Genomic DNA, 23,675 nt, shown 5'->3' with positions numbered 1-23,675 from the left:
AATTTACATAAATAATATTTTTGATAAACACACTAGTTCCCCCCGAAAAACAGCTCAAATAAAATAAATTAAAATACTTATAGAAACACATAAAAATTAAATTCCATACAGGGATGATTTATCAAGCAATATTTTTTAAAATGTAATGAAAAACTAACTCTTAAAACAATATTCTTACCTTAAATATTACTGTGCACGATATTTTTAACTTCCTGATATTTTTGACACAATATTTTGGTATCACAATAGTTTTTATTGGATATTTCGTCCCATCACCGTGTAGTGAATCTCTTATCATAAACCAGTTTAATGGTACTTATTTGTCTCATGTTAACATCCTTAGTGTGCTACTTTCTATTACTTCTTTTTGGCATTTAAGGAATAACTTCCGCAGGACCTTATTCCATTTCAACCTTTTAATGAGTGATACTAAATATGTTATAAGTGAGATCCCCAGCATGTTGTGTTCCTCTTCATTTTGAAATGTTAACAGAAAATAGGAGATAAGTGGTCTCTCTCAACGCATTGGATGATTTTAAACTGCTCACAGAATACCAGTTATAAATCAGTTGTGAATATGTAGTCTATGGTTGAGACGCCTCCGAATGTACATGAAAAAGTTCATGTTATCCCGTTAGTCTTACAACTAATTTGTAGGGAAGTCAACTTTGCAGCTCTAAATAGATTTTTGATTTTTTTGCAAGCGGATCCAGACCAGCTAGATGAGAGTAGTCCTTGTTTTCTGATTAATTAACATGATTGTGTAAATTGAAATCCCCTGTTAGAATAATCTCTTAGGATGCATATCTACAAATCAGATCATATAGGAGCTCACAAAAATCTTGCATTGTTTAGTTTTGATTGCATCTGTGAAGATTCAAATACACATTGATGATTAATATAGTTTTGGACTGCTCCCCCTCTCTTTAGGTGTTCAATTGTTATCACTTGAAACATGGGATTTTGATTCTTTAATTTAAGGGGTGATTTTTGTGGAAATGTAAATTAATAGATGCCTTGTGGGTCTGCAATGCTTGTTAGTTTTAATTTTCAATTGAGTGATTGCATCAAGCTGCTCGATAGGGTAAGGACTGATGGCCCATATCTCTTTTTTTTAACCATATTTGATGTTCATTTAATCAGTACATATACTCACATTGTTTCAATCTGATAATCATCTCAACAGATGTGACTGTTGCTCTGTTAACATCTGTGGTTTGAGAGTAGTAACTATTCCCATAAACAAAAACAGTCCCCCCTCCCCCCTTGAGTTGCTTTAACAAATTAGGATGTGCCTTCTGCTTGTCAGCAGCTACCTATGCATGTGGGTCTCAAAGGTTGTGTGGTGCAGCGCCAGAATGCTGGAGTCATTTTAGGCCTGTTGGCCTACCTGGTCAATGTCTGGGTTCACGTCTACTGCTCTAGGAGTACCCGCATCACTAATGTCCTTCTGTCCAGATGTTATTAGCTCACCTACTAGGGTTTCCCAGGCTCTAGCTCTGTCCTTCTTGCCTATTCCCCGGCTGGCCTCCCGGAATAAGAACCTGCTTTCTGCTCCCACCCATCCCTCTAGCTCCCTTTTTCAGGTGGTGATCTGCGGTCCTCTTGGGGCCTTCCAGTTCCTGGCAATCTCCCTCTTGGTTAGGACATAGGCAAGGTCTTGAAACTTCCCCGTCACCTTATTCTTGGCTGTATGAGGAAACCACCCCAAAAGGAAATGTTCTGTTGTGAGTGGAAGCTCCTTGTCAATCAGGTCGCCTATTAGCTGCCGTATGTCCCCCCAGAAAGTCCTCATCAGTGGGCAGTCCCAGAACATATGGAGTATGTGTGCCTCCCTGTCCCCCCATCTCGGGCAGGCCGCTGACTCCAAACCAAAGTATTTCCTAATGTGGGCCGGCATCAGATAGGCTCTGTGTAGCACATATTAGTTAATTAGCTTAAAACGTGCGTTCCTGGACACCCCAGGGGTACGCTCTAGGAGTTTCTCCCACTCCCTCTCTGGTAATTGCTTGCCTAGATCTTCCCCCCATTGCAGCCTCAAACGCTCCAACGGGTGTTGCTTATCTTTCTGTATTGCCTTGTAAAGGCAGGATACTGTTTTAATTCTTCCTGCTGATAGCACGACATATTGGCACCCCGCCAGAGCTCTCGGTTCTGTGCCCCCACTTTTCCAAAGTATCCTAACCCTGCACGTTAAGGCCCTGTACTTCAGGAAGTGACCCCCAGGTAAGTCATGCACAGCCCGTATGTCCTCAAAGGGAAGGAGCGTGGAATCCCGGTATAAGTCACCCATCCCCCTTAGTCCTGCATCAACCCAGTCTTCCAACCCCGCCCAGTGTTCTCCCTGTTGGAGATAATGCAGCATTGTCAGCGGTATGTCAGGGGAGTAGGGAGTTGCAGCACCCACCTTACTCAGGTATCTGGACCAGCAGCGCACCACCACCTTAGTGGCATTTGTGTCCTCTGTCGTGGTTCGACGGATCCACAAAAGGATTTTCGCCAAATTTACAGTGTCCAGCGCATCTGGGCAACGTTCCCTATCTGGGTTATGATCCACTGCCAGCCATTGGATCAGCCAATATAGCTGCGCAGCTAGGTAGTAGCTCTCGAGGTCAGGCACCGCCATCCCGCCCTCCGCCGTGGGGTGCCGCAGCGATGTCAACGTCACTCTCCTGCGGCATGTACCCCAAATAAAGGAAGTGACCATCGAATCTAACTCCTTTAATGTCACTCGTGGGATCCACACTGGTAGTGTACCAAAGTGATATAATAGGCGTGGCAATGTTACCATTTTCAGGACCGCTATTCTCCCAGCCACAGAAAGCGGGAGTGTGCCCCAGAAGTCCATCGCCGCTCTCGCCGACCGCACTGCCTTGCCCACATTACCTTCCAAGATGTCGGTTGCCTTGTGGTAAATTTTAACTCCCAGGTATTGTAGACAGCCAGGTTCCTACTGCAATCGTTCCAAAGTAAGCGGCGGGGTGGGGGGTATCTGGCACCAGTGGATACAGGCTGGATTTTTGCCAGTTGACCTGAAGGCCAGACACAGTGCCAAAGCGGGCCAGCATGGTGCGCGCCCCCTGCAATTCGCCCGCCATGTTGCACAGAAAGATCAACAGATCATCCGCATATAATGCTATAAAATGCTGTCCTGTTGCCATTTTTAGGCCCTTGTAATACTGGCTGCTCCTGGCCCTGCATGCTAGTGGTTCCATGGCCAGAGCAAACAAAAGCAGGGAGAGGGGCATCCCAGCCTCGTGCCTCTCTCCACCGTCTAACTAGGTGATATGGTTCTCCCAGTTCGCACGCCGGCCATAGGGACTGTGTACAGGAGGCGCACCCACTTCAGGAAGCCCTCCCCCAGACCCATCTTGATCAGGACCTCGTATAAATACTGCCACTCTAAACTGTCGAATGCCTTCTCTATGTCCACTGCGAAAACTGCTGCTTCCTGCTTGTTGTACCCTGCGGAGTCCATTACCGCTAGGAGCCTTCTAACGTTTATGGCAGTATTCCTTCCAGAAATAAATCCTGCTTGGTCCGGGTGGACCAGATGGGGCATGTGTGGCAGTAAACGAGTCACGAGGATTTTGCTCAGGATCTTATAGTCCATGTTCAACATGGACAGTGGCAGGTAAGCCGTGTAGTCATGGGGTGCCTTCCCCGGTTTAGTTATGGGGATAATAAGGGCCTCTCTAGTACTTTCAGGTAGCTCCCCTAAGTCTCAGGCCCCCTGGTACATTATGGCCAGGCGAGGAGTCAGCTCGTCCACATATATCGCATAAAATTCCACCGGCAGGCCATCTTTGCCTGGTGTCTTTTTGCGAGCCATGCCCTGATGGCAACCCGTATTTCCCGTTGTGTAACATCAGCCCCTAATAGTTGTGCTATTTCGGGGGTCAGGCATGTCAGTGGTAGATCAGTAAGGTAGTTCCCCACATCCTCCGGTTCACATGTGCATGTTTTTGTATAGAGTTTGGCATAGTAGCGCGCAAAGACCTCATTAATCTTCCCCTGCGTGAAGTGTCTGATCCCCTACTCATCTTCTATCTCCAACAGGGGTGAGTCCCTACTCACCAGATTCGTCAACCATGCCAGGAGCGAGCCTGACTTGTCCCTTTCAGCATGTGTGCATTCTAGATACTTCTTATAGTCAAAACTCCTGAGCCTCTCTGTTTCTTTTGCCATTTCCTCCTTGGCGTCCAAGAGTGCCAGTTGGAGCTCTAGGTGTCCCGGCCTTCTGTGTTCCACCTCCCTGAGAGCTGACTCCGCCCCCCTCTACCTCCCTCATGAGGACACGCCTGACTCCCTAGGTGCGCATGATACACTGCCCTGTCAAAACCACCTTAAAAGCATCCAACTCTGTGGTCAGGGATGCGGTCGTCCCGGTATTGATTTGGAAATAGTCCGCTATCTCGCCCCTAATCTCTTCTCTAAAGACCTGGTCCTCCAGCGTGTCCGGGCAAAGTCTCCACGTAGGGATTGCTGCTGGTGGATGAGCCAATTTCAGAGACAGAAGCAGCAGGTTATGGTCCGAAATGGTGCACGCTAGCTATTCTGCATTCGTAACATGTTGTTGGGTGTCTACTGAGCATAAAAGGGCATCCAGCCGGGAGTGCAACTCGTGGACCACCGAGAAAGAGGAGTAGTCCCTACTTTGTGGATTTAGGGTTCGCCATGCATCTATCAATCCCCAGCTCTGATGCCAAGTAGTGAACGCGTGGGATGCGCATGCCACCAGGGATGTTGGCAATGAAGCGTGTGACCTGTCCAGGAGTACGTCATTTATGCTATTAAAGTCGCCCCCCACTGCAACAGTTCCGGCTAAGTATTGTGCTAATGTGTGGGGCTTAGGGTCGCAAAGAAAGGAGGCTGGTCTACATTCGGGGCATAGACACTAATCATACTAATGTCTCATTCTTCCTGCCACCCCTTTATGGCTACGTAACGGCCCTCTGGATCTACCACGGTTCAGCAGCTGGAACGGGACTCCCGCTTGGACCCACACCAACGCCCCCACGCATAGGCTAAAAAAGTGGTGTTAAAGAGTTGCCCCCTCCATCTTTTGTCTAGTGCCCACCCCTCTTTTTTTGTGAGGTGTGTCTCCTGTAGGAGGGCTATCTGGGCACCCCGTCTCCGGATATATGAGAGGACTTTGTGGCATTTAGTCATTGTATGCATGCCCCTGATGTTCCAGGTCATGTAATTGTAGTGGTGTTTGTCAGCCATTATCCACTAATGCTGTGGGCCGACCACTGCCCAGGCTGCGTGGCACCCACGGTGCACCCCCCCACCGGAGCCCGCATAGTGTTTGATATTCAGCAACTCAAGATTCCCATCAACTCAACAGTAAACTTAACCCCAAACTCCCACTCCCCCGGATAAGTAGGAGAAAGTCCCCCATCCTAACTAGTTTAACCCCTTCTGTGCCCATGACGAGCTGGACTCGTCATGGGCCGCGGTTGCGCTGTGCCCATGACGAGTCCAGCTCGTCATGAACCCCGCCCACTAATGCAACGCCCGGCACAGGGCGGGGAAAGGGCGTGGCACACAAGGGGGTTAAGAAGTCTACAAGTGACTGCTTGCAGGTCAATCAGTCAGTTCCAGGGGGCGGCTGTTCGTCGATGCTCTCCCAGTCTCTGCTGCCGCCGCTATCCCCTCTGCAATGTCAGAGGCCTACCCCACAGCTGTCCCCCCTCTTGTACCCCTGTACCTGAATGTAACCGCAGGAGCGCCCCACAATAATCGAGTTCTGCATCTCTCAGTTCGCCATTATTCACCACTAGATGATGCCATCTGCTGTCTGCGGTGTGACATTCGGGAGTGACCCACTCTGTGCCTCAGAGTCACTGGACCACCCTCCGATCTAGTGTCCGCCACATTTTCGCTGTCCTCCAGATGGTGTTGGCTCTGTACACCGCCGCTGATCCAGGCCACCACCTACATCGCATTCTGCCGTTTGAGCTGTGTCTCCTTCTGCGATGGCACCAGGGTCTCCACCCCAGGCCTCCGATTCCTGGGTCGGTGTCCTTGTCTTCCCCCTTTCGTCAGTTCCATGGCTGCTCCACCCCATCATGGCTGTCTAACTAGTCGGACGCCTCTTGAGGGGTTCTGAAGAACTCCGTGCCCCCAGCCATTACAACTCGCAGCGTAGCCAGGTATTGCGTCGTGTATTTGTAGTCCAGTTGCCGCAGCCTCTGTCTCACATCCCGGTAGGAACCCCGCCGTCGTTGCACTTCCTGTGAAAAGTCTGGGAAATGCGCACCGTGGAATTGTGCACCTGTGTGTCACCCTTGATACGTGCCTGGGTCAGAATGCGATCTCTGTCCTTGTAGTGTAGGAGTTTGGCTATTACCACTTTTGGCGGGGCTCCTGGCAGGGGTGGTTTCGCTGGGACCTGGTGCCTCTTTCCAGGGCGAAAAAGTTTGACAGTCCGTTTGGCGCTACTTCTTCCCTGAGCCATTTTTCGAGATAATCCATCATGCTGCGGCCTTCAATTTTTTTCCGGCAGGCCCACGATCCTCAGGTTGCTTCTGCGTGATCTGTTTTTGGTGTCCTCGGCCCTGTCCTCCAGCATCTGCACTTTTGCTTCTAACACGGCCATTCGCTGCTTCATATCTGTGAGCACCTGCAGTGCTTTGGCGAGCTCCCCCTCAGTTGACTTGACTCGGTCCGCCAATTTCTTGTGATCTTCTCTGAGCATACCCATGTCTAAGCTCAACAAGTCAATCTTGTTTTCCAGGCACTCGCTGGACGTGGTGATAGCCTGCAAGATGTCCTGTAGCGTGGGGACTGCGGGGTGCTGCCCTTGTTGCCGGGCCTTCCTGCTCTCGTCTGCAGGTGCGTTCATAGTGTCCTTCTTTTTCGGGGGCTTCCCCATGGTGTCTTCATGCCCTGTGATGCTCCTGGTGCTGCACGTACCCATGGGGCTCCCCAAATCGTTCTCACCGGGTTTACACTTGTCACCTTCAGCAGGCTCCCATTAGCAGGCCTCTGAATTCACACCAGCCTTGTGGGACGACGTTATCGATAGCTGCCGCATAGTGCGCCAAAAATTGCAAGCCTGAATGTAAGGCCCTGCTCCAGGCCCCCACTGCTCACCGTCTGCGGTGTCCACTGTCACTAGTCCAAGCCACTCAGTAGCTCTTGCCTGCTCCAGGTCCCAGACAAGAGCCCCCAATACTTCTCCTCGGGAGCACGTGTTCTGGCCGTCCGGGTAGGCACACAGGCCCACCAGGGGCCTAGTCAACTCGCCGCACGGCGCTCCCTTGTCCCGCACTTCAGAAATCGCGCAGGTGGAAGGGAGCCAAAGCCTTGTCTCGTCCACTAGCAGTGCGTGTGGACAGCCGGCGCCCGCCCCAGCGTCGTCCCTATCCAGGCTCACCTTCTCGTTGCTGCCACTCGTGCAGCAGCATGCGTGCCAAGCTCCTGGCTCGGGGGGTTCCCACAGGTGCTGCTGCTCTCCTTCTATCCCAAGGCCCTCGGCGCCCAGGCCACTTCCGGCCAGCCTGCCCTTGGTGGCCGTCAATCTCGGCACACCACTCTACACAGTGGGCGGGAGGGGGGCATCACTCCAGGACTCAGGCAGATCCGTGCCAGTCAAGGTGCCCTAGGCTCACCAATCGCCGTCCGCACCGCTATCTTACCTCTGGTCACCTCCACAGGTGGTGTGTCCGGTCTCTCGGGCGCTGGTGTGAGGTGAGCTTCTCCGGGGTCCCACTGGTCCGTGGGGCCATTCCCTGCAGGGGGCAGAAGAAGAGGTGCTCCAGCACTCAAGCCTCACACTATGCGGCAGGCAGCCAGCGCTTGTCCCATCTCCCGCTGTTCCTGCTGAGCGCCTCTATCTTAGCTCGGCACTCGGCCGTGCTCGCCTCGATCGAGTTCCTGCGGTCTACGGCCACAGGGGAGGTTTGTTTCACCTCCTGGGCGCCCCAACTTCGTTCTCAGTTGTGGGGGTGCACTGTTTGGTGTCGTACCCCGCATGGGGGTTCAGGATAATCGTGATGGCGGCTGGCCGATGGGAGCTCGCGATGAGAGCTGCTCACTCCATCGGAAACCAAGCCACGCTCCCCCGATGGCTCATGTTATCCTGTTTTTGAAAATTTTACAGCATCAGATCGATCCAGGAGATGCTTAAAATCAGCCACATTCCATGATATAACCTTTAGTTGTCTGCTTCTTGTTTGTGCTGTTAATGTTCTTTCCTCATTTTTGTTCAGGATGAGTTGAAGGCCTTTTCATTCAAACAGATGGCAGCCAGCTCCAGTTTAATGCAGCATAATTTGGGCGGTACAGCATTGATAGTACATCTCCTCTGGTTTGTGGTGTTTAGTTCCACCCAAATTTGCTTGCTCAGCATAGTTTGGGATTCAAACTACTTTGTACTCTTAAGAATCCTTTTTACTATTTGATTTTGCAACTGCCCATTTTGGGAGAGATTAAAACAAAGAGTTATGTCTCTAACTCCCTGAGTTGAATTACAATTCCCCACTGAACAAATAATTTTTTTTCTTGCAGTATTAGTGCTACATGTTTTTGACACCGTCATATACTGTGGTAGCTTCATACCTGGGTATAGATTAAATTACCTTAAATTGGATCTTGGTAATGTCTTCCGACCCCAGATGTTTAAGTACTGGGATATGCTGTAATAAACTGAGAATATTAGATCTATTCAGCATATAACTTCTACCTCTTGAAATGTATTGAGGCATGCATATTAAGTAATTCTGTGAACCATTGTGTACCATTTGTGTATTGCTCAGTACCAACTGACAACGACTGCTCCATTAACTGTTAGTTGCCTCTTCTCTTGTAAGAATTGTGTAGATTATGCTGTATCACTTTTATTTTCTTCCTCTGCATTACTTTATTGCGTCTCATTAAAAACATTCTATATGATAGCCCCAATGTTCTAAGAAAATTGTATTTGATGCCCAGCCACCCCAAGGATGTTGTCTAATTGATCTACTTAGTAAAGTTGGCAACCTGGCATTGCTCGACTTTAATAGGATGCTAAATTCGGTAAGTGATCAGCTCTTCACCCGCAGCTCCGCTCGTCTGTGTTCTGCCCTTCAGTCCCACACAAGCAGGGTTCGAGACCTCTCCCTGTTGGGTCCCCCATTTCTATTTTCTCTCGTATTTTACTTGTACTTGTTCTTGGCTCCTTTACACTGTATTTTATTTACTCTTGGCTCCCATAACGCTGCCACCGACTTAGTCTATTTTCCCACCGCAACCCGTCCTGCTCCCACCTCCCAGCCGCACGCCCCTCCCCTACTTAAATGGCGACCGCTGTGGGGAGCGCGAGCTAGACCCCTGACCCTCGGTCAGTGATCAACTTTTCCCTCGCAGCTTCGCTCGTCTGCGCTCTGTCCTACGGACCCACACAGGCAGGGTTCGAGACCTCTCCCTGTTGGGTCCCGCATTTCTATTTTCTCTTGTATTTTGACCTGTTCTCATATTTTATTTGTACTTGTTCTTGGCTCCTTTACACTGTATTTTATTTACTTTTCGCTCCCATAAGGCTGCCACCGCGTTAGTCTATTTTCCCGCCTCAACCCGCCCCGCTCCCGCCTCCCAGCTGCGCGCCTAAGGCAAGCCTGTCTGTGCCCATCCGCACCTGGACCGCACCCAGTGCCAGACACCCTGGCCCTCGCGAGAACCATGACACCCGACGACGCTATGATGCCGGCTTCCTCCACGGTCTCAACACTGGCTGATCATCAAACTGCTTCCAGGTCTGCCCGATTCTCACCCACGAACCCTTCACCTGCCATAGCTACAGCTTCACCAGCCACCGAACACCTGCACGCCCTACCGTACCTGACAGTGCAGAACGCAACCACCTCAGATGCATACTACTCAACACCCGTTCCGTCCACAAGCACGCTGTCGAACTCTGGGACCTACTCAACTCAGCCTCCCTGGACGTTGCCTTCCTAACAAAGACCTGGATGAACCGCTCCTCGGCCCCCGACATTGCCATAGCCATCCCAGAGGAATACAAGATCACCAGAAGGGACCGCACTGACAGACCAAGAGGAGGAATCGCCATTGTCTACAGGAATACCCTCAGAGTCTAGACCTGCACGACAGACACTTCCAGCACTGCTGAACACCTGCACTTCCAGATCCACACCGACCCCAACACCACCCTCAGAGGAACATTCATTTACAGACCGCCCCAGACCCCGGCCACAGTCCATCGACACCATCTCCGACATTGTCAGCACGTACGCTCTTGCGTCTACAGACTGCATCCTCCTCGGAGACCTGAATTTCCACCTCAAAAACGCAGACGACAGCAACTCTGTTGCTCTGCTTGATAACCTCACCAACCTCGGACTCAAACAGCTCGTCACAACCCCTACCCACACCGCCGGACACAAGCTTGACCCCATCCTCTCAGCCAGCAACCACGTTACCTTCAGCCGAACTACCGAACTCCACTGGACCAACCACCGCTGCGTCCACTTCACCTTCAAGAAACCCACCGCACACCACCTCCCGCTACGAATCCCCTACCGCAGCTGGAACAAGGTCACAGAAGACCATCTCATCATCGCCCTCGCCCATGACCCACCAACAAACACCACCGACACAGCCGCCAGCAACCTCAGGCAATGGATCGATGACTGCGCCAACACTCTTGCCTCAATCAAAAAACCCACAAACAGACGCACCAACAGACAGGCCAGCTGGTTCACCACTGACCTCCTGGAATCCAAGTAGACTTGCCGAAGAGTCGAGAAAAAGTGGCACCACGAAAAGACACCGGACAACCACGCAGCCCTAAAGAACGCCAGCCGCAAGCACCACCACCTCATCCGAGCCACCAAAAGGTTCTCCTTCAAGGAACACATCGACAGCAACGAACACAACAGCAAAGAGCTCTTCAGCATCATGAAGGAGCTCTCCAACCCAGCTCCAACTTCAACGACATCCCGCTTACTGCTTGCTGGATCCTGATGGTAATCTGGAGGCAGGGTGGACATGAACTCAGCAGAACAGAAAGTGATGAGCTGTAAGGGGGAGGCAAGCTGTTCTGTGCTAAATGTATTATGAGTGTGCTGTCTAATGTTTCCTGTTGGAAGCAGAGTCTATATGTATAGATGTTCTGCCCACCACTTCTCTTTACCTAGGCAGACAAAACAGTTGGACCCGCCTCTCTCCCACCCAAGTGGCTACTGCAATAGCTCAAATGTCTTGTACTGATTGGAAGTAGCATTGTTTTACTTCTCCTCAAGGCACACTTGGAGTCTTGCATAGCAAGACATTTCATTAGTTCTTTTACATCTTCAGTATTTTATCCCTCCTTCAAAAATCCACCAAAGTATCAAGCGAATACCATTTCAATCTTTGTCCCTCCTTTCTGCCAGTCACACTGCTTTACATAGATGACACTAGCCACTTTGGATGCTGTGAAGGTAAAATGTTAGAGAAGCAAGGAACCCTATGATGGTTTGTTATGCATGGGGTAAGCTGGAGCATAGATTCTAGACACATACAATCCTCAGTATAATATAATACAAGTACTGGCCACACAGAAGGGGGTAGGTAGAGAGGATACTCACTTCACTAGATTTTGTACAGTGATTGTGCTGGTCACACATGGATGCTATTCAAAAAAAGTCTATGGGCACCGTAAAATGCTGGCTCAGAATGACTACTATGCATGACTGTGCTGGGCACACAGTGGTGCTGTGCAAGAATATTGCTTGGCATATAGGATTAGGTGTCTAATGATCATACTGGGCTCTAAGGAAAGTTGGAGAACCATCCATATAGTGCAAATGGCCTAGAGTGAGGTACAGTGAAGAGAACATGCTGGATACACATGAGGTACTCAGTAGAAAGGGTGCCTGATACATATGCCACACAACGTAGCAAAGGTAGCTGATTTTTCCTCATGCATTAAGTTTGTAGTTAGCTCAGCGCCATGAAAACCGTGGCAAAGAGAAAACTTGTAATGTGTTTGGCGGGGCTATAACAACCCTGCCAAGCATATTTTGCCCTCAAGACAGCCGCAATACCACCAGCGGTCTTTGATCCCTGGCAGTTGCGGTGGTGCCAATGTGGTCTGACGGCCCCAGTTGTAATGGGGCAGTCAGACTGCTGGTGCGGTGGTACCTGCACTGCCACCACGGCAATGGCGAACCAATAGACTGCCGTAGTCATAAAAAGGCCCACAGAATGCCACATTTGAAATGAGTAATTGTAGAGGTAAAGCTTCTTGAGTGATGAGCCTCCTGCTTTGGAACACCGTCTTGCTTGTCCAATTGGAAAGGGTATCACAAACCTGCCCGCTTTGTTAGCTTTAGGTTCAGTGATCTGGTTTGTGTCATTTTAGTGTCGCTGGTGTTTTCTATTGCCAGATTACCCCATTGTGGATTTATACAATAATGCTCTAGCTGGGAAATCCCTACTTTGATGGACAACTGCCCTCATTCATTGCACTAGCTCTAAAAACTGACTGTCAGTCCTGCAGACCACAACACTGTTCCATTTCTCCTTACTTGGGGTTGGCCTCGTGGCCTGATTGCCTACACTACCCATGAGAGTAAAACGCCACAATGCATCTTTTCCAGGGGGCAGATATGGCTGCCCACTCTTCACACTGGAAGCTTGTTTTCTATGGTCCATACTCGCTGGCATCCTTTATCTGGCCAGCTTGGTCTGTGTTTTTCATAGGAGCATGTGCTGAAATGTTCTTGTCTGGATATGTTTGTGTACAATCTATTTTCCCCTCCTCTCTTTGTTACTTTCCAGGAAAAATTAGCTCCCACAGTCGTCTTCTTTTCATTAGGTCAGTGATTAGCAGGTCATACTCACCCATGGTTCCTCTCCATGCCTTTCTCTACTCTTCTTCATTATATCAAATACAAGCGGGCAGCTACACTCATTTCCTGAAATTCACTGCGTTTCGCCCATGTGGCGAACGGTGGTCTACAGTGGCGGACGGTGACATTTGAAAGTGGTGAGCGTAAAACAATTGTTGTACTGCACTGCGGTGTGCGAGCATAGCGAGCGAGCCCAAACCACCTATGGGGGGTTCGGGGGAGTTCTCCCCCCGAGAAAAATTTGAAAAAAGTCAGCAAATGGTGCATTTTCAAGCAAATTTGAGAAAGCAGGAAGGTGTCAACCACTCTGAGGTCCGATGACCCTATCCATTCTCAGACCCGGCCCCTCCACATCCCGCACCATGTGGGTCCTACTTAGGTCACCCCTGTGATCTCTATTGCATTACACAAATCAAGCGTGGGACATTAGGAGACAGGCAATAACCTCTCTAATCTTGTCCCTACAGGGTACACCCCCGCACATCTGCTCAGGGCGGGCTTTCACCATAAACGGAGACCCAGAACCATTTCGGCCTCACAGTGTCCTGGTAGGTTGGTGAGTATCCTTTCCGTGCTGACGATGCTTGCATTCAGGGAACAACATTTTTTTTTGTAGGCACTCTATGAGAGGGCACATATTTTCATGCTCTCTTCCCTGTGTGCTGCTTCCCCTTTATCATTCAAGCCCCTTGCTCTCTTTGTCACTTAGCCTTTCCTCTCAGCTAGTCCGTAGCTTCTCCCACCTCTCCCCATAACATTTATTTTTTTATTATTCTCCCAAACCCACTCCTCCATTGCTTACCTACGAGCTACTGCATGATATTCTATTGCAATAAATGCCAAATTGGTTATAATGTCTCCAATAAACTGATGGGGCACAGTTTTACCATAGAGAAGTATAGTGTTGCAGCAGGCACTCTGAGTCCTTCTGCAAAGTTTGTTGGGATGAGTGCTGGATGTTTTTACCTCTAGCACACATGTTGGAGGCCTCTGAGACCTGCACAGAGAAGGAGCAGACTACGATACATCGCAAGGGTGGCGGGCACCACAGATATGTAGTATCTGATGGAGAGCGACACTAGGGATTGGCAGAAGTGGATGTATACTGTGACAACCAGCCATCTTTCATAAGGGAAGGAAAGCTGTTCCAATTGACAGGGCACCTCTAATTTGTTTGTCATCTTTGTATGTTTTCCTTACCGTTTCTTCACCCATGGATAGTGTAAGATGTGGTATCAGAACCCCAGCTGGTTAGCCATTCCTTAATGGCGCTGTGGCATGTTAGGACTTGAGCATTTGGTGGCTGTTAATTTTTATGTTTTAGCTGTGGATATGGCAGTGACACATGTCTTGTGGTTGTTACAGTTAATAGTTCCGCATTAGCTTTTACTGTTTTTATGCACAGCATTTATCATTCGGACCTCAGATCAGACCAGGACTTGCAGTTCACTCTTGAGCCAGTGACCAGCACTCCAAATGAAACATAGTTGAATGTAGAAGGCAAAGAATATTACCATGTAGCTTCAGCTCCACCCAGACAAAAAAGACAACACTCAACTTTTCCAAACTTGAAACGGTGACATTCCATGACTCACAAGAAATTCTTAAGCCTCACACAAGTACCAGGAAACCTAGCACTCTCCCCCATTTCTCTACCAGCTTCACATATCAGAAAGTTCATTATTTCATCTGTATGACATCACCCCTGAACGAATGCATGCGCAGGAGATGTGCCTGCTAAACAGGAAACACCCACCTTTTAGATTTATTACTCCAACGATAGAGCTCGGCATAACTTCACAACCTCACAGGAGTGATACGTCACACGAAAAGATAAATGTCTCTCAAAGATAGCCAACAATCACAGAAACTATTTGTCTAGTTTCAAACATTGTATTTTTTATTATATTAAATGGAAAAGTGTTCAAGTTACACCTGTCAGTCGAAGACAGAGCGAAAGACATGTGATTTTAATCTATCACATTACAGTGCGTTTTGGTGTCTTGTAATATTGTTCACGATTTTGTTTTAAAATGTATCATATTTTTGCTACTATAACGATGCACATGCTTTTATATCACAAAGGTTTGTAATGCACTTTATTCTGCTGTAGTTACTTCTATTGTATAGTGCTCTGGTGCAGGAGTGGATTGCACCGAAGAGAGTCCTATTAAATGTTAGAACATTGAGATGAATTGTGCTGGGTTGTGCTATATTGTCCTGCAGTGTGTACGTCATTCTTGTAAATATGGACACCCCAGAAATAAAAAAAACTCACCTTAGCACCTAAAGGTGCTTCCACTCACGCTGTGTGCTGTCCAAAACATACACTTTTTGTCACAGCCCCCTTCAGCACATACTAAAACATGAAAGATTAACTCAGCAAAATGACATGTAGCACACAACACATAGCCACAAACTCTATACCAAAGCACCCTTCCCCCCCAGAAGATTAAGGACCCCAGCACAGAAGCGCCAGACACCCCCATCCTTCCCACAGCACAAAAGCTTATACTTCCGTACCAAAGCAGAGAACCACTGAAGAACCATTCCCAGCACAGATATCCTGACTGCGAGCAAGGAAAACCACCCGATTCCCCTCCCTACAACGCTGCAGGCGCTCAGACCCACACACACAGCTCATGGTCCACTGCGCCAAACCTCAGCAGACAGCCCTGGAGGCCCATGCTCTGGAACAACGCTCCATGTCACCACAGAACTCAGTCCCTACCGCAGGATAAGCGCCTAGAGTCTCTTGTGAGGCGTCCATAGTCCTCATCACTACTTGTACTCTTTGCCCTGTCATGCCATTGGCCTTCTCTGCTGCCACCCGTGTCTGGTTAGAGTGCCCACCCTCTGCCAGTACAGTCATGGCCGGAAAAACAGGTGGGTGGGTTTGCGCAGGGGGGCGGGGTGGTAATCATTATAAAATAGTAAACGTACCTTCCTCCACGACCGCATCACGTACCGCTGCCTCAGCTCCTGCTGCTCCTGGCGCATTTTAGGCAGCCTCCCTCCTCCAGCTCCCCTAAGCCAATCACAGCGCTGCAATGGCAGCATTGTGATTGGTGCAGCGCAGCGGACAGCTCCCCAGCTGGGCGCCAGTAGGGAAGCCATTTTCTCTATGCAAGCTGCATGTAGCCTACATAGAGAAAATGAAGAGTGCACATGACTGCTTTGCTCGGCCCGGGGACCGACCAAACAGTCAGGGCCCATAAAATTGGGCAAGCCACTCCCCCTCTTCCTCGAGCAGGACCGCCCACCGCTCGCACCCAACCAGGCACTTCTGCTTTCTCACAATGCGAGAAGCAGAAACATAAAATGGTAGTTTTACCATTTTATGTTTCTGCTTCTCTCACTGCGAGAAAGCAGTGGGGCAACGCCCCCACGCCCCAATGGAGGAGCTGCCACTGGTGGTCTGCAAACCGCCGCTGCTCCTTTCAGTTCAGCGCCGTCTCCAGTGTAGAGGTAAGCTTGCACCTGCACTGGGCACAGAGCATTTGATTTAGGTAATAGTATGGCCACTTGTGTGGAACACCTCTTCGACACAGAACAGAATAAAACACGTTGCATTTTGGCTGGTGTTTTTCTTATATAGAGTTCCTGGCGCTCCTTTGAATACAGCAAGAGAACAACATCAAACTTGTATCTAAAAGTTAAAGGAAGTGGCACTAACTATTCTGTGAGTGTGTTATGTAAATCGTTGCAAGCTGAAGACAGTATGCAATTTAGTATAATATTTCAAAGGAGAGTGAGAAAAAAACTCTCCAAGCATCTTTCTTCTACAGCAATACATGACCTCTCCCCTTAATCGGTTATCATAAATTCATAAAATATCACGAGAACAAAAACACTCTTGACGTGCAAGCACTTTCAAGTGACATTTTCTTCCATGAGTGAGTATATGATCAATATGATTATTCCTGGCAATGAAGGAAGTTGTCTGGTAATTTATAAATGAAGCTGGCGTTAGAGGTACCTAACACATGAAATAGAATATTCATACTTCTTCAGTGGGAATAACACATGACAAACCTGAACCTCTCTCTTCCGTTTGTTTGCAGAAGATTCATTTCCACTGAGACTGTCTGTTGAATTCACTCACTGATGTTAATATTGCAGGTTGCACGCGGCCACAAGAGTATGTTCGTATGATCTTTTCATTTATTTACCTTGATACGGAGCTCCAATTACTGTCAGAGAGGCTTCTAGTTAAATATGGTGAGATACCAGTCTTCTAAGAATGCGAATATTTATTCTTTACTCTGGAGTCAAACGCTGATAGATGCAAATATCACTTGGGGCTCTGGTGCAAATTAATTAAATATCTTTGGAGAACAGAGTAATGAAAGCAGACCGATGACCGTATGGCAGGGAGAAGCAGCTTGTGGAACATAAAAAATATGAATACAACTTTTGGTCAGTATTTCCTTTTAAATGCTGCCTTATACCACAGTACTACTTGCACACTTTTCTTAAATATTTATGGTGCATAAAATGGTGTGCAGTAAATAATGTATTGAATGCTTTTAAAATAATGTATATTATAACAGCAATGAAGTCCACTTCTCATATTGAACAGCTTGTGATTAAATCTCCACACACCCTGAAACATACTACAGTCTCAGAAGCAGTAAAAAATGCAGGGCAATATTCAGTGGAAGGCAAGGGTAGGCATTTGCCCCGGGCTCACCTAGCAGTGCTGAGCCTAATTGGCCACAAAAGCCTCAAATATTACTCCTAGGAAGGGTAAAGAGGGTGAGGTAAGAAGGCTGTATTAAATTGTTACTGTTAGACCTGTCAGACTTAGGATGGTCTTCCCCCCAACCTTTTGCTTTCCTCCTCAATTCTTCTGACCTCGTTTTTGCTGGCCTCAGGACTCTATGCACTTAACACTACTAACCAGAGCTAAAGTACATGTGCTCACTCCTTACAACATTGGTAATATTGGCTTATCCCCAATTGGCATATTCAATTTACATATAAGGCCCTAGTAAAGGGCACTGCATATGCCCATGGCCTGTAAATTAAATGCTACTAGTGGGTCTGCAGCACTGATTGTGCCACACTCTTCAGTAGCCCCTTAAATATGTGTCAGGCCTGCCATTTTTGAGCCTGTGTGTGCAGTTTTAAACTGCCATTTCGACCTGGCAAAATAAAAACTTTTGCCAGCCCCAAAACCTCCCTTTTAATACATATGTCACCCCTAGGGTGGGCTCTGGACAGCCTAGAGGGCAGTGTGGCATGTATTTAAAATGTAGTACATATACTTCTGAGTTTTATCTGTCCTGGTAGTGAAGAACTTTAGCATTTTATTTTCACTACAGCAAGGCCTTTCTCTCCTATAGGATAACATTGGAGTTGCCTTATTACATTTTATAAGTGTAATGTCCTACTGGGAAGAGATACTGGTTCAAGTTTGATGTCTCTGGAATCCAAATTTATGGTGAAGTCGGATTTTAAATTACAATTCTGAAAATGCCACATTTAGAAAGTTGGCATTTTCGTGCATTAGCCGTTTGGTACCTGCAGCCTGTCTCTGGTCACCTGACAGGGCACAGTTGGCAGTTGGGCTTTGTGCATTCCTCCAAGACAGCCACAAACAATGGGAGCTTAGATGGGATTGGGTGAACCATCACTGGCAGGATGGAAGGGAGGAGCTGGGACCAGCCTCACTTACACTTGAAGAGTTTGTGTTTTGTCTCCACACAAAGGGTCTAACAACTCTACATTGTCACTTAAGCCAGTCTGGAGCCAGGGCAGGCGAGGTAGTTACTCCCATGCACTACAAAGGTACTGTCTAGAAGCTTCTCCCACCTTCTAGAACCAGGGCACAAGGGTATAAAAAGGGGACCTCAGGCACCAACTCTTCAGCACACTGCTGGACCTGTGAATACTCTGCCAGAAAGAAGCACTGCTGTGCTGCTGGAGGACTGCCACTCAGCTGGAATGCTGTTCTGAAGGACCTGCTGCCCTGCTGTGCTGATCTGCTGCCTTCTGGGTGAGAAGAACTAGACCTGCATCTCTTGAACCCAGAACCCAGAGTGACTCCAAGTTGGCTGACCTCTTGATCTTAAGCCTCAGGGACATAAAAGAATTCCAGCAACCTTACACCTACACCTGGACTCTGCCATCTGTGAGTGTACCCTGCCAAGTGGGCCACTCCAATCCTGGACCTTTGGAATTGGGCCTAAGTTGCCTGCCATTGGAACCGATGCACCATCTCTGCTGAGCAGCGCATCACCTAGCAGAACTGATGCATCTCCTCTGCTGCTCATCGTGTTCCCGAGCAGAACCAACGCATGGACGCTGCTGCATGGATTGGACCCGCGGCAAAGACCTGCATTGCATCAGCAATCCTCAGAACCGAGGCATCAGCCCGACGGCATGGGACATCCATGGAACAGGCCCTTGCATCTCTCATTGACAGCAGCCTCAACGACAACTCCAGATTCCACCTCTTAGCTCATTGGAGCAGACACATCAACTCAATTGCGCAACACATCCCCGACAACGGACTTCATATTGCAAGCCCCATCAACGGGATCCTCAATGATTATGCAACAGGACCTCGCACAGCGGCCTCGCCGCAACTCGGAACTGACACATTGCTTCGGCTGTGCATCACTTTTTCGACATGGATCATCAAAACGCTCCACAACCAGGATTTACGGTACTTTGTTCAGTGGATTTAACTGGGTCACTGTAGCCGGTCCGTACTCCATCGCGGTTGGCCTGAACTTGTGACTTTGTCTTGGTCTGGTGCGGCCAGCTATCCACAGATGGTGCTTATTTTGGCACTATTTTTCCTAAAGTTTTTCAAATTCAATAACTCCGGTTCTACTGGTTGGACTTTTGTTGTTTTGGTCTTGTGTCACTGATTGAAGTGTTGCACAAATATTTTACACATTGCCTCTGTGTTAAGCCTGGCTGCTCTGTGCTAAGCTACCAAGCGGGTGACCACAGGTTAATTTGGGGTTTATTGTGCCTTGTGGTTGCTGCTTGACCAGGGCTCACACCCCAGTCAACCAACAACCCAATTTCTTACAGTCATTCTGCTTACAGCACCAAAAAACTAGAATCCAACCCTGAGTAAGTGCGGATGGTTCAGCAGGATTCAAATATTTTTTATCGTAAATAGGTAAGTGAAGAGTAAAGTAGTTAAGGACCTAATCGGAAAAAACAGCAATTTACCCCATAATGACCTTCCCAACAGTACTGATTGTAGTCGAATTTGAAAGTATTTTTGCCTATTTTGAGTTTAGTTAATCAACACCGAGACAGTGATGATGCTGATGTTAGTGCTCTCGGAATATATGTTTAATTTCAAAGTAATGTATGGTTACATTAATTTCAATTTGTGCATTTCGCTGGGCATGGCTTAATGTTATGTGCTTCAGATGTTATGCTCTATTGACCACCTGTAGTATTAACCCAGTACTAATTTATTGATTTTTGGGGTCCTGTGCAAGCCATATTTGGGTATCCCCTGTTCAGAACAAATTGGAATGTTTTACCCATTTTTGCCTAATTCAAACACTTGTGATGCCAAGCTGTATTGACACATAAAAATAGATGAAGGTTAAAGCTGCCAGCAATTCGTTAGACACTGTCTAATATGTTATGGGAAAAATCAGTGTTTAATCAGCTTGTTGCTCTACTTGCACCTGTCTACTACAGAGAGAGATTTAATATGGTTTGTCTTCTTGACCTCATCCAGACATGTGTGGCTGCTTTCAACTCCCAAAATCTGGACCTGATGTTACCATGTTGCTTTCAAATCAGATAGAGATACAATCAATGTGGGTATCCCTCTCTTTTTGTAACTCCCATTGACAGATTCTAGTGGTTTTTAACCATTTAGCCATGCTAAAGGAATAGTCAAGAAAAATCGAAAAAGAAAATCCTTTTGAAGATTTCTTTTTCTCTGATAGATTAAACGTTTTCTTTAGTTAGAACTTCCTGAAAGAACACAATCATAGTTCTTGGTGGACCTCCCTGTTTTGGCTTACAAAATGGAACTGGCATTCGAAAGTAGACCTGGGTACTTTTGAAGCTCTCTATCAGACTGAAATATTTCAGATTGCCATGAACTTCATTATAGGATTCCCCTCATGTTCTTCTTCCATTCTCTCATGGAGTCATATAATACAAAATATTTGACCCATGGGAGCTATTTTTAAATTCCTTCAACTATACTCTTTAACTTTGAAATTGCTGATTCAAAAATTACCTCTGTGTTTCAATTATATTTTTAATTAAAACTAAAGCTTCTCCAATCTTTCCCACCTTTTCAGTAAGATCATAATTTTTTCATTTAGGTATTTCACACTTGTGATATACTCACATTGGGTGCTTTAAATTTCTTTTGCTTACCTATAAATGTTTCTCAGTAAGGTTTTGGCTATGGGTTAGTATATGTTCTTTGCGATTACTGGAGACTTCTAACCTTTGTTCCCTTTTTGTATTTTCTCTCCCTTGACATTAAATACTGATGGAGCAGTCTACCATTGAGACTAGATTCTTCGTGATAGCTCATGGCCACGGAATCTGTGAATTCGTAAAATGGTTGAAACCTACATCTTTCATGTGAAACATACATTTCAGAATCTAATGATAGAACATCTGGCCTTTGGTTAGAGTCATTAGGTTCCGCATTCCCTCTTCCCTTTATTAGGTGCTCTTTCAAGTAAAAAGATTTATGCATGTTTCCTGAAGTTTCCAAATCCAAATCACCCCATAACCATTGACACTTACTGTTACACTTTCACTCTCCCTTTCCCTAATCTCTCTCCCCTGTCCCTTGCAATATCAATACTTTCAGGAAACATTTTGTTTTCTCTTTTTTTGCTACCCAGATCTTGAACTCCACATGTTCCTTTGGGATTCATCCCTCTGGGTTACCACCAAAGAAATGGAGCATTCTTGATTCACATATTTTCTTTCAGTGACTGGATGAACAGCCAGTGACTCTTCTGTAACCAGTCCTAGATTTACAGGTGCCCCATCCATGAGTCTTGACTGACTCATCGAGTCACCAGACTATTCTCTGGAGGGTTTGCACCTTCCCTTTTCTTAAGTTTACTATGAATATTGCATGATTTAAAGATGGACCCATGATCCCTTCCACCACTGATAGAGCTTTGTTTTGACTCTTATTCATTCTAAATTGGATATTACCATTGAACAGCACAGAGTGCACACCTCAAGTCCTGCTGTAATTACATAGCTAAAGCTTTCTTCAACTCACTTTCCATTTTCCAAAGCTTTTTAGTAACATTGCAAATAGTATCAACCCAAACTTCATTTTATAGCTTGTTGCAATAGTAGCCCCTCAGCCAGTCTTTCTCAATATTTATCCAAAAGCAACATTTTGATATATTCAGCCGAAGCCTGTTGGACTGCTGGAGTCAATGGGCTGCTTTTCTAGCTGTTCACCAAAGGATTTTAGTAACACTGAAAAAATATCAGGTTTCCAAGTTCATTATCTAACACTAGTCCCTTAGCCACCAAACAGTCTTGTTCAATCAAAACTTAGAATGTGGGTTTCAGTCTCCGCGACAAAGTCACAATGTTTCTCAATGTTTATCGAACAGCAAAAAACTGACAGAGGACAGCCGAGAACTCAGGCAACCTCTCTGTTGTCATTTTTCGTATTCACCCTTTCCATAATTATTTTATATGAAGTATACAATTTTTCACAGTTTCACCTTGTTTTTTTGAGAGGTAAACAACAGATTTGATGTTTTTCCCTGCCTACATCTGTTGACATCTTGCTATTCATACTCAAATATGAGTTGCCATCTAAAAATGTTTTATAGGGATTCCAGCCAAACATATTATGTCCATGAACCCTTGGAAACACTTTTTGGGGTGTTTCACATATTCCTAATACTTGTGAACAGTGAACATTTAATACATTTATGCAGAAGACATGCATGCTCAACGGTCACTTAGGGGCCCATTACGATGGCCGGCATACATTGTCCACCCCCCAACCGTAACGGTAAACGGGATCGACAGTCAGAGATGCGGCGGTCCTGCTATGCCAATTAGGATGCGCCCACCACCCTGGCAGTCGCATCCTGCATATTATGCATTGTGGCGGGCAGTGCACCATATTATCTGCCTTTTCTGCCCGGCCGGCAATCCGACCGGCAGAAAAGCGGCAGACGGTCTTTCCGTCCACCGCGGTGCCCCTCGCCATACTAATATGGCGGGGGGGGTCACAGTAACATTTGGCGGGCGGATCGCCACCGGCGAGCTGGCGGTGGCGATCCGCCCGTGATCGTAATAGGCCCCTTGGTTTTTGCTTATACATTAAAACTGCTGAACAAAAATACACCAAACCAGCACAGAAGAATGCAAAGGACTATGGGGCAGATTTATGTTCCCTGGCACATCCCTGCAAATCAGCATGGATGCGCCAGGGAAGATGCGTCACGCAAGTTTGCCCTTGCGCCACCGCAGATGCGCCGCATCGTGGTGCAAGGACAAGCAGATACGTGACGCATCTGCCGGCGTAAGGTTGGCGCAGTGCTGAAGTTGCGTTGCAAGCGCGACGCAACTCCAGCACTGTTCCATCCTACCCTCTCCCTAACATGGTGCGTCAAGCCTTACGCCTGCTTCAAGCAGGAGCAGGGTTTTGACGCATCAGCGTTGGGAAAGTGACTCAGTCACTTTTCAGGGGCGTTTCTGCGACGGAACGCCCCCCCTGAGTAGCAACGCCCACATGAAACCTGACACAGGTTTCATGTGGCGCAGGGCTTTACACCGTGACGCATCTCCATAGATACGTCACGATGTAAATGGGGCGCAACATGGCGCAGGGTT

General features: G+C 47.4%; 1 long non-coding RNA gene across 1 annotated transcript in view; it reads right to left on the bottom strand.

The window, feature by feature from the left end:
• LOC146821528 (uncharacterized) overlaps window positions 1–15,822 on the bottom strand; it is a 418,267-nt gene extending 402,445 nt beyond the window's left edge. The window contains exon 1 of the long non-coding RNA XR_014962736.1: window positions 15,786–15,822. This is a non-coding gene — a long non-coding RNA (uncharacterized LOC146821528). The remainder of the gene's footprint in view (window positions 1–15,785) is intronic.
• Window positions 15,823–23,675: the final 7,853 nt, after the last annotated feature.

This window comes from Triturus cristatus, chromosome 6 (assembly GCF_964204655.1).
Source record: "Triturus cristatus chromosome 6, aTriCri1.1, whole genome shotgun sequence".
Taxonomy (NCBI): domain Eukaryota; kingdom Metazoa; phylum Chordata; class Amphibia; order Caudata; family Salamandridae; genus Triturus; species Triturus cristatus.
The sequence above is the reverse complement of the archived record's forward strand: the minus strand, read 5'-3'. Positions and strand labels throughout refer to the sequence as shown.